The sequence below is a fragment of the Oryctolagus cuniculus genome, chromosome X, assembly GCF_051225735.1.
Source record: "Oryctolagus cuniculus isolate XC-2025 breed Fujian yellow rabbit chromosome X, ASM5122573v1, whole genome shotgun sequence".
In the NCBI taxonomy this organism is placed as follows: Eukaryota; Metazoa; Chordata; class Mammalia; order Lagomorpha; family Leporidae; genus Oryctolagus; species Oryctolagus cuniculus.
Window position 1 is genome coordinate 59,649,533 of NC_142888.1, and position 8,676 is coordinate 59,658,208.

Consider the following 8,676-nt stretch of genomic DNA (forward strand, 5'->3'; position numbering starts at 1 on the left):
GTACCCTTGTATAGCCATTATTATACAACAAATTATGTAAATTTATAATAAGGTAGATTATATTTTAAAAAGTTTTATAGATGGCAGACTTATGAAGTTATAGCATAATAAGCTTTGTAGATCTTTCCAAGTGAAATAAGCATAATTGTCAAAAATTATTAAAAACAGTTGAGTGTTAAGTTGCCCCAAGAGAATAGAGAAACTGGCTAAGAAATTTGAGAAAATATCCTAAATACTGATAAGAGCAGTAAGAATCTATGGCACTTGGACGATGGTATGCTCTTTCCCATCACTATCCTTATTCTACACAGTAGAAGTTCTACCATGATATGGGAGGAGGGATGCAATCAAGAACATGGAGCTACTTCTCCCTCCACCTTCCAGTCTAAGGATACAGCATCTTTGTAGGAGGGGCAGACTGCCAACATTTTTCATCCCCATGCAAAACATGTAGCTGAAACTATTCTAGGCAAGGGTTGCTAGGAGAACTGGGATTTCATTCATCCACCCAGTCTCTACTCATATAGTAGAAACTGTATTCCTAGTTCAATTGGCTGAAGTTCCTCAGAGTGCATAGGTTCTATGCCAAGAGAGAGAAGCTGAGAAGACCTGAGGTTACCATAACCTTCCATTGCACTTGTCAGACAGCAAGATTGTCATTTTGGGAGGAGGAAGGTCACTGCCCCCCATCTCCAACTGTTGAAGAATATGGCACAGGGATTTTTCCCAGGAGATGATGCAGTCCATTAGAAGATAGGGTTCCCTCTAAAGTTTCCTCCAAAGCAACTGATATGAGAAATTTAAACATATAGCAACTGTAGAAAACAACTGAGATTTTGGTGATAATCAGTTAAGACTAGCAGCTACATGAAAGCCATAAGCTAAATTATACACCACCTGGAAGAGTAATAGACCAATGGAAATAGAGAGCTAAGAAGAGTTCTCCTAGTATCAGAAAAAAGTCTTAAAGTTTGGCCTCAAATATCCTTACAAAGAGATCAACATATTATTGAGTGTTGTGAATCTGTCTATGCTCCAGATATGGTTAACTATAGCACAATCAGCCATGGTTTAGTGGAGCCTAACATCTCACAAAAACAGACATTGAACAGGTCCTGGAAGGGGACAAGCAGAAGATGCCTTAAAACAAGCACAATGCTGTCTTCTGGAATAGATGCATATCCGGGGAAATCTGTGCCTTCTGAGGAACAACAATAGAGGCTTCCTAAAGCAAGAGAATAAACGTCAGTAAAAGAGTATGGCCAAGTTACTGAAAAAGTAACAGGCACACAAAAATTAAAACAAGCCTCCCGGATTAGGAAGGAGACTCAATATTCAGAGTTCCTGCATATATTATATTTGATATTAGGCGTCCAGCTTCTAAATGTGTGAGAAATTTCTGTTTTGACAAATTACCCAGTATCTGGCATTTTGTTACAGCAGCAGGAGTAAACCAAGACAGGGACCTATAGCCTTTTACCAATGTGACTACACATGGGCAAAAGAAGATAATTAGACTTTTCAGGGGATACTGGACACTGGCTCTGAACTGACACCAGTCTAATTCTAGGAGACCCCAAATGTTATAGTGGTCTACCAGTAGGGCCTTGTGGAGGTCAGGTGGTCAATGAAGTTGCATCCTCACTTCTACTTCACAGTACATCATACTGAGTCTGAACCTCATCCTAGATTTTTTTCAGCTTCAGAATACATAAATATGATGGACATGATCAGCAATTGTCAGAATCCTCAGGGTTTCCTGAGTTGAAGAGTGAGGGCTATTTTGAAAGAAAAGACTAATAGACCCTGTTAGAACTACTACTAAAAAAAAGTGGTCAAAAAAATCACAAAGAGATTATAGAGATTGCTGACTGTTGAGTCCTTGAAGGATTCAAGGGTGAAGATTCCAATTTTTCTCCATCCAACTCACCTGTTTGTCCTGTGCTGCAAAGTAAGTTAATCTTGGAGAAAGCACATTGTAGTAAGCTGAACCAGGTGGTGAATCCAATTGCAGCTCTAATCAGATGTGGTTTCATTGCTCGAGCAAACTACCACATCTTTTGCCATCTGGAACATAGATATTGATTCAGATAATGCTATTTCCTTATTACTGATTACTGTTAGTGAAGACTATGAACAGCAGTCTTCTTTCATTTGGCAAAACCAACAACCTACTTTTAAATACTTGTCTTTGGGATGTATTGACTCTCAGGTCCTACACCATAATTGAGTCTACAAGAATCTTGATCTCCTTTCCTTTCCACTCATCAGTCTGATTATTTTTATAAGTCCATTATTTTTGTTATGGTAATTGGAACTATTGAGCAAATAGTAATCTAGGCTTACTGGTAAGATTTTTGCATGTCAGGTAGAAAATAAATCCAATAAAAGTTCAGGAAACTTGGATCTCAGTGAAATTCCTCAGGATCCTGTGGTGTGACGTGTACTGAGATTTTTCTCTTTAACCTCAAGAGTAAGTTGCTACAATTGGTCCCTTGTGCAACCTAAAAAAAGACACAAGCTTAGTGGTCCTCTTTGGATTTTGGAGACAACATAAGTGTATGTGATTTGGGTGTGCTAACCCTGCTATTTATTGAGTGACTTGAGGCTGCTAGTTTTGACTAGAGCACAGATTTTTTTTTTTTTCAGTACCAGTAAGTCTTGATTTATTCATTGTATTTCCCCAGAGAAAGGAGAAGGGATGGGGAGAGTCAGCATTTGTGTTACAAAGCAATTAGAAAATGGGAAAGGAGGAACCCAGTACAGCAAAAATCAACCTTCAAATACACACTCCCCAGTGATGAGGTCACCAAACCCAAGGGGGCTTATTCTGCAGTTCAGGAATGAGGGGGGAGGTCAGCCAAAGAACAGACACAAGCTTTCCTACCCTCCCTCCCTCCCTCCCGCCCATAAATTCAAGATTTCACACAAAGCTTTGGTTTCTAGCAGTAAACATGGAGTTAATTAGTCTGTCTCCTATCAAGCAATCTTATGGCCACTTTGACATAAGTTTCTTGCACCTGCATAAAGGTTCCTGAGTGACTTGGATGTACATTCATAGTCCCCTTCTTGGTCTCTAAACCCCTTTTCTACACAGAAGGTGCCCAGTAGCTTCTCTTCTTTCAGATACAAATTGAGGTCTGACCCATCCAAATGCATCAGTGTCTTCAGTCTTTGGCCTGAGTCCCATCAGGAAATGGTCTTGACTCTGGAGGTTGGGAACAAGGGGTGGAGGCTTCCTATTTTGTTCAGGATTTTTGTAGGAATCCTTTAGATGTGTGGAGACACCCCAGGATTCAATGTTTACGTGTGGGGGTGCAGGTTTCCTTTTGTGGATAGGGGAATGGAGAAGAGGGTAGGTTAGGAGTCAAATTTTAAGGACAGAAGATCCAGAATAGGATAGGGGAAGGGAAACACCAAGGACAGTTTAAGATCCCCGCTTCAAGAAGAGAGCCTCCTGTGTTTCAGATCCTTTTGCCTGGTGCAGAACCTTCTGTCAAAGATGCTTTGGCTATTTTTCTCTCATTACAAAAAGAAGTTTGTAAACAATGAAACCCCAAAAGAACATGGAGAAAGACCAACACATTATATTTACACAAACTAGGCCACCTAGCAATCACCAACTCAGAGACGCAGTGAAGTCCTACAGAGCCCAAATACAATAACTAAAGGGGGCAGCATTTGGGGGAGACAGGAACCCAGGAGCAGACACACATCACCCAATGCGTTCTATTGCATTTGTCCCGTTTCAACACAGTGAGGTAGGTTGCGGTGATCTCTCAGCATGTACATGAAACCCCCTTCTCCTTTAGTTACCATGACACAGTCATCACTACAGTCACAGGGCAGGACACTGGCTCCGGACACCACCACCGAGGCCCTCACTTATGGGTCTCCCTGGAAGCCAAGAATTCGGGAAGGTTACGGATTTTTTAGTCCTTGCTTCATGTTCACCCCTGGACAGCACTGGATGGGTACAGGGGTATTGGTTTTCAACTCATCCTTACCAGCGCCCATTTTTCACACACACGTGTGTGCACGCAAACACACACATCCTGCTGTGCATAGTGGGCCTCACATAAATTGGTTGATGAAGGATGGCTCTGTTAACTGAAGCAAAAGTCCTGTGTCCTAGGATCAGGCAACCCTGCCCATGGCTTCCTCTCTGGGCCTTTCAGCTGGCGTGGCCTGTCTGACTTCTCTGCACCCTCGTTTCCTGTCCAGACTAATTTTCAATCTTCCGGGAGGAGGAGCTCAATCACGGGGCAACCCCATTAACGCTTTGTCTCCCTGAAACCTTTTCAAGGTGGAGGGGGTTTCAAGAGGACACTGTGGCAAAAAAGCCAGCTCCAATTGGCAAAATGAGGTAGTTCAATAGGCTGTGCACTCCAAATAGTTGCTCTCCATGGTGATAAAAACAAATGAAAGCCTTCCTGCTGTGCAGACCTGGAGCTGCTGCGGACTTAGCCCCGAGCTTGCTCATGGACCTGAGAACACAGTGCAGGAATGAGGGCCTTTGATTAAAATATACAAGAATACAAACCCAGACTATTTATATTAAAAAAAAAAAAAAAAAAAACACGTTCAAATGCACAAGATACGTCGTTCACACACAGTTAGTGCAGTTGGCATCCTGGAGAAAGTGGGACCCAAGGTGCAGTTATCCAAGGGAGCAAATAAATAAATTGCATTGGCCCAGAATGGGGTCAGGAGTGAGCTCAGGAGCAGCGGGTCTGTGACTGTTCCCCAGCCACCCTTTTTGTGGATCGTCACAACCCACTGCTTGGGACAGTTCCCAGCACCCTGTCCCAGGATCGAGTTATGAGGAAACAAGATGTGAAAAACCCTGCCTTACTCCCGAGAGTCCCTCCCACAGGACGTAGTGGTTTGGGGGTTGGGTCCAGGAATCTGGTCACACAGCCAATCTTCTCACCCAGGCTAGGGAAGTATTATTCCATATCCTTCCTTCAAAGGAAAACTTCCCCCATCCAGGCGACTTTCCAAAGCTAGAGATTTGGCACGCGGGGCCTCAGATAAAGCATGCGGGTTACAGGGTGATATCCTCCCAAAACCCTTAATTGCATTTGGATACAACATGGTTGGAATTCCCTGCCTCCTTCCTCCCAGCAAGAAGGAAAAAGGGGTGATGCTGTGAACCCCAGCCTGGGATACGTGGCAATGCCAGCTCCCCCCAACCCACCCTGTCCCCACTTTCTCCACTCTGCAGTTGATGCCTGCTCCTTGAAACTTCCTGACAGCCAAAAAACCAGCCCCTACCCACTGTGGCTCAATTCTGGGCCTCGGGGAGCATGGCAGGGCTGTGGATCGCCTCTTCATCGTCCCGGAAGTAGGCTGGTTTTCCCTGGGCGCTGGGGGCCTGCTGAGCCTTCAGTGGGCACGAGGCCACCATATGGCTGATGCTCTGGCAGAAGTGGCACTTCTTGGGTTGGGTGGCAGCTTGCACTCCTTGGCATGGTGGTCTAGACCTCCACAGTTGTAGCCCCTGTCTCCTTTAGATCTGCGCTTTTGCATGCTCTTCCCCTTTGGCCACCTCTCACTGCCAATACAGAACACCCCACCAGGCCTGGTGACACGGACGGATTCCAGGCCCTTGGCGGTCTTCTTGAAGGTGAATTCCACTGCTTCACCCTCCTTCAGGCTCCGGAAGCCCTCCATGTGCAGCTTACTCTGGTGCACAAAGACATCCGGGGGGGGGGGGCGGTATCGAGCACGACCCCATAGCGGGCGGTCATGGACAGGAAGCCGAACCCCATGCGCACGTTGAATCACTTACAGATGCCGGCCCCGTGTGACAGACAGCTGTGGCTCGTCCGCCGCCCAGGCCGCGTCCTCCGGCGCCTCCTCGGGTGCGTTCTCCGCCGCCTTGGTGCAGCCACCTGCAAACTGCTGGTTGGACACGGAGCCCATGGTTGTTGGCAGAGCCTGCGGCCCCGGGCCCCTAGTCGGGCGGCTGCTGGTCTCAGAGAAGTCCAGAGGCAAAGGGGTGGTTCGGGGAAGAGGCAGCTACATCTTCCCCCGCACTAGAGCACAGATTTTTTTTAAAAAGGCCCCGAAACAGGTCCATGCTGTTATATAAGTTACTCTCCCTCTTGTACCATTCCATCCTGCGTATCCAATGACTGTCCAAGTGTAACTATCAGTGAGAGAGAGAGAGATGCTGATTGGAACCTTTGTCCTGCAGGTTAATTACACTGCAGACCCTTAGGGTTTTTGGAACAAAGCCCTTCTATCTTCTGCAGTAACTACTTTTCTTTTGAGAGAGATCTTTTCCTTGTTAATGGAAGTAGAGACTAAAGGCTCAACCAGCAAATTATTTGACCAGAGCCACCCTTTTTAAACTTCATATCGTCTTCTCCATCAGGTCATAAAGTCATATATGAAAAGCGGCACACTAGCCTCTAGTGGAAATCAAGGCGATCAAGCTTGAGTTAGTCATGGAAGAACAAGTAAATTAAACAAGGAAAGGGCCAAATTCTTTGCATTTGCCACTCTTACTGTATCACTTCCTCTCTTGCAGCTTGCATCAATAGCCTTATGCAGAGTTCCCTAAAATCAGTTGATTGAGAAAGACAAAACTCATGTAGTTTAGAGATGGTTCTGTGTGGTATTCAGGCTCCACCCAAAAGTGGACAGCAGCAGAACTATCATTTCTTTCAGAGATATCCCTGCAGGACAATGATAGAGGAAAACCTTCCCAGTGAGCAAAACTTCAAGCAGTATACCAATTTGTTCATTTTTCTTGGGAGAAGAAATGGCCAGATATGCAAATAAATGCCAATTCATGAGTTGTGGCCAATAGTTTGGGTGGTTACTGACCTGGAAGGAACATAATTGGATAACTGGTTAGAAAGAGGCTGGGGGAAGATATATCTGGACATAATTCTCTGGAAAGGCCATAACAGGAAGATATCTGTGTCTTATGTAAGCATTTACCAGAGGGTTACCTCGGGAGAGGAAGATTTTGATAGTCACAAGGATAGAATGACCTGTTGATCATTTTCTCCAGGCACACCTCTTATTGTCCTTTAGACTCAAGAATCAATTGGCCTTGGTGGCAGGGATGGAGAATATGTGTGGCTCAGTAATAAAGATTTTCACTTAGAAAGTAGGACCTGGCAACAGTCACTGTTGTATGCCCACAATGCCAGCATCAGAGACCATCACTGAGTCTCCAGTATATCACAATTTCCTGCAGGACTCAACCAAATGATATCTGGTGGTAGGTTGATTACATTGAACTGCTTCTATCATGGAGGGGGCAGAATGTTGTTTTTTCTAAAATGGGTACTCTGCATAAAGATTTGCCTCCCTCAAACACAATGCTTCTGCCAAAACTATGACCCATGGATATATACAACGTCTTTTCCACTGCTGTGGAATTTCTCATATCATTGCTTGTGAACAAAGGTCTTACTTCACAGCAAATTAAGTATTGTAATGCACTTGACCACATGGAATTCTTTAGTCTTGCCATGTTACCAGCAGGTAATAGAATGTTGGAATGGCCTCTTGAAAATGGTATTAATAGTGTTAGCGAATTGGTAGTACCTTTGTAGGTCTGTTCAAGATGCTCTAGAAGTATGTGCATCCTCTAAGTCAACATCTGACAAATGTTGCTGTTTCTCTTTTAGTCACATTTTATGAGTACAGGAGTCCAGTGGTAAAAGTGAAGGTGGCACTGTTCACTAGTACATCTCGTGATCTACTCCAAATTTTTGCTGCTGTTTCTCACAAACCTATGATATACTGATCTAATGATCTTAATTTTCAAGGAGAGATGCTTACATCAAGAGATACATCAATTATTTCATTGACTTGGAAGTTAAGATTCCACTCAGAAGGGCTGACGTTGTGGCATAATGGGTAAAGCTGCAGCCTGCAGTGTTGGCATCCCATATGGGTGTCAGTTCGAGTCCTGGCTGCTCCACTTCTGATCCAGCTCTCTGCTATGGCCTGGGAAAGCAGTAGAAAATGTCCCAAATCTTGGGCCTCTGCACCCATGTGGGAGACCTGAAAGAAGCTCCTGGCTTCAGATCAGCCCAATTTCAGCCATTGTGGCCATTGGGGTAGTGAGCCAGTGAATGAAAGATTTCTCTCCCTCTCTCTCCCTCTCTTTGCCTCTCTCTCCCTCTCTCTGCATCTCTCTCTCCCTCTCTCTGTCTCTCTCTCTCTCTCTCTCTCTGCCTCTCTGCCTCTTTCTAGCTTTGCCTTTCAAATAAATTTCAAAAACAGTGACTTGATCAGCCCTTGTCCTGACTGTTGATGAACAACTTAATACTTTATCCTTTTAGTATTTTTTTGTTCTACTTAATACTGTTGGAACTCTGTAATTCACACACAATTATTCTTAGGTGTTTAAATTTAACTGAAAAGTGATCCCTGTTAAATATAAGAGTGGGAATAAGAGAGGGAGGAGATGTACAATTTGGGACATGCTCAATCAGACTTGCCCCAAATGGTGGAGTTAGAAATGTGCCAGGGGATTCCAATTCAATCCCATCAAGGTGGCATGTACCAATGCCATCTCACTAGTCCAAGTGATCAATTTCAGTTCACAATTGATCAGAATGATAGGTCTAAGAGTCAAAGGGATCACATAAACAAGACTAGTGTCTGCTAATACTAACTGATAGAATCAAAAAGGGAGAGAATGAT

At 44.3% G+C, this 8,676-nt stretch overlaps 1 pseudogene; it reads right to left on the minus strand.

Moving 5' to 3' along the window:
* Positions 1-5,287: 5,287 nt before the first annotated feature.
* LOC100349608 (protein lin-28 homolog A pseudogene) lies at positions 5,288-5,928 on the minus strand (annotated as a pseudogene).
* Between the last annotated feature and the right edge of the window lie 2,748 nt (positions 5,929-8,676).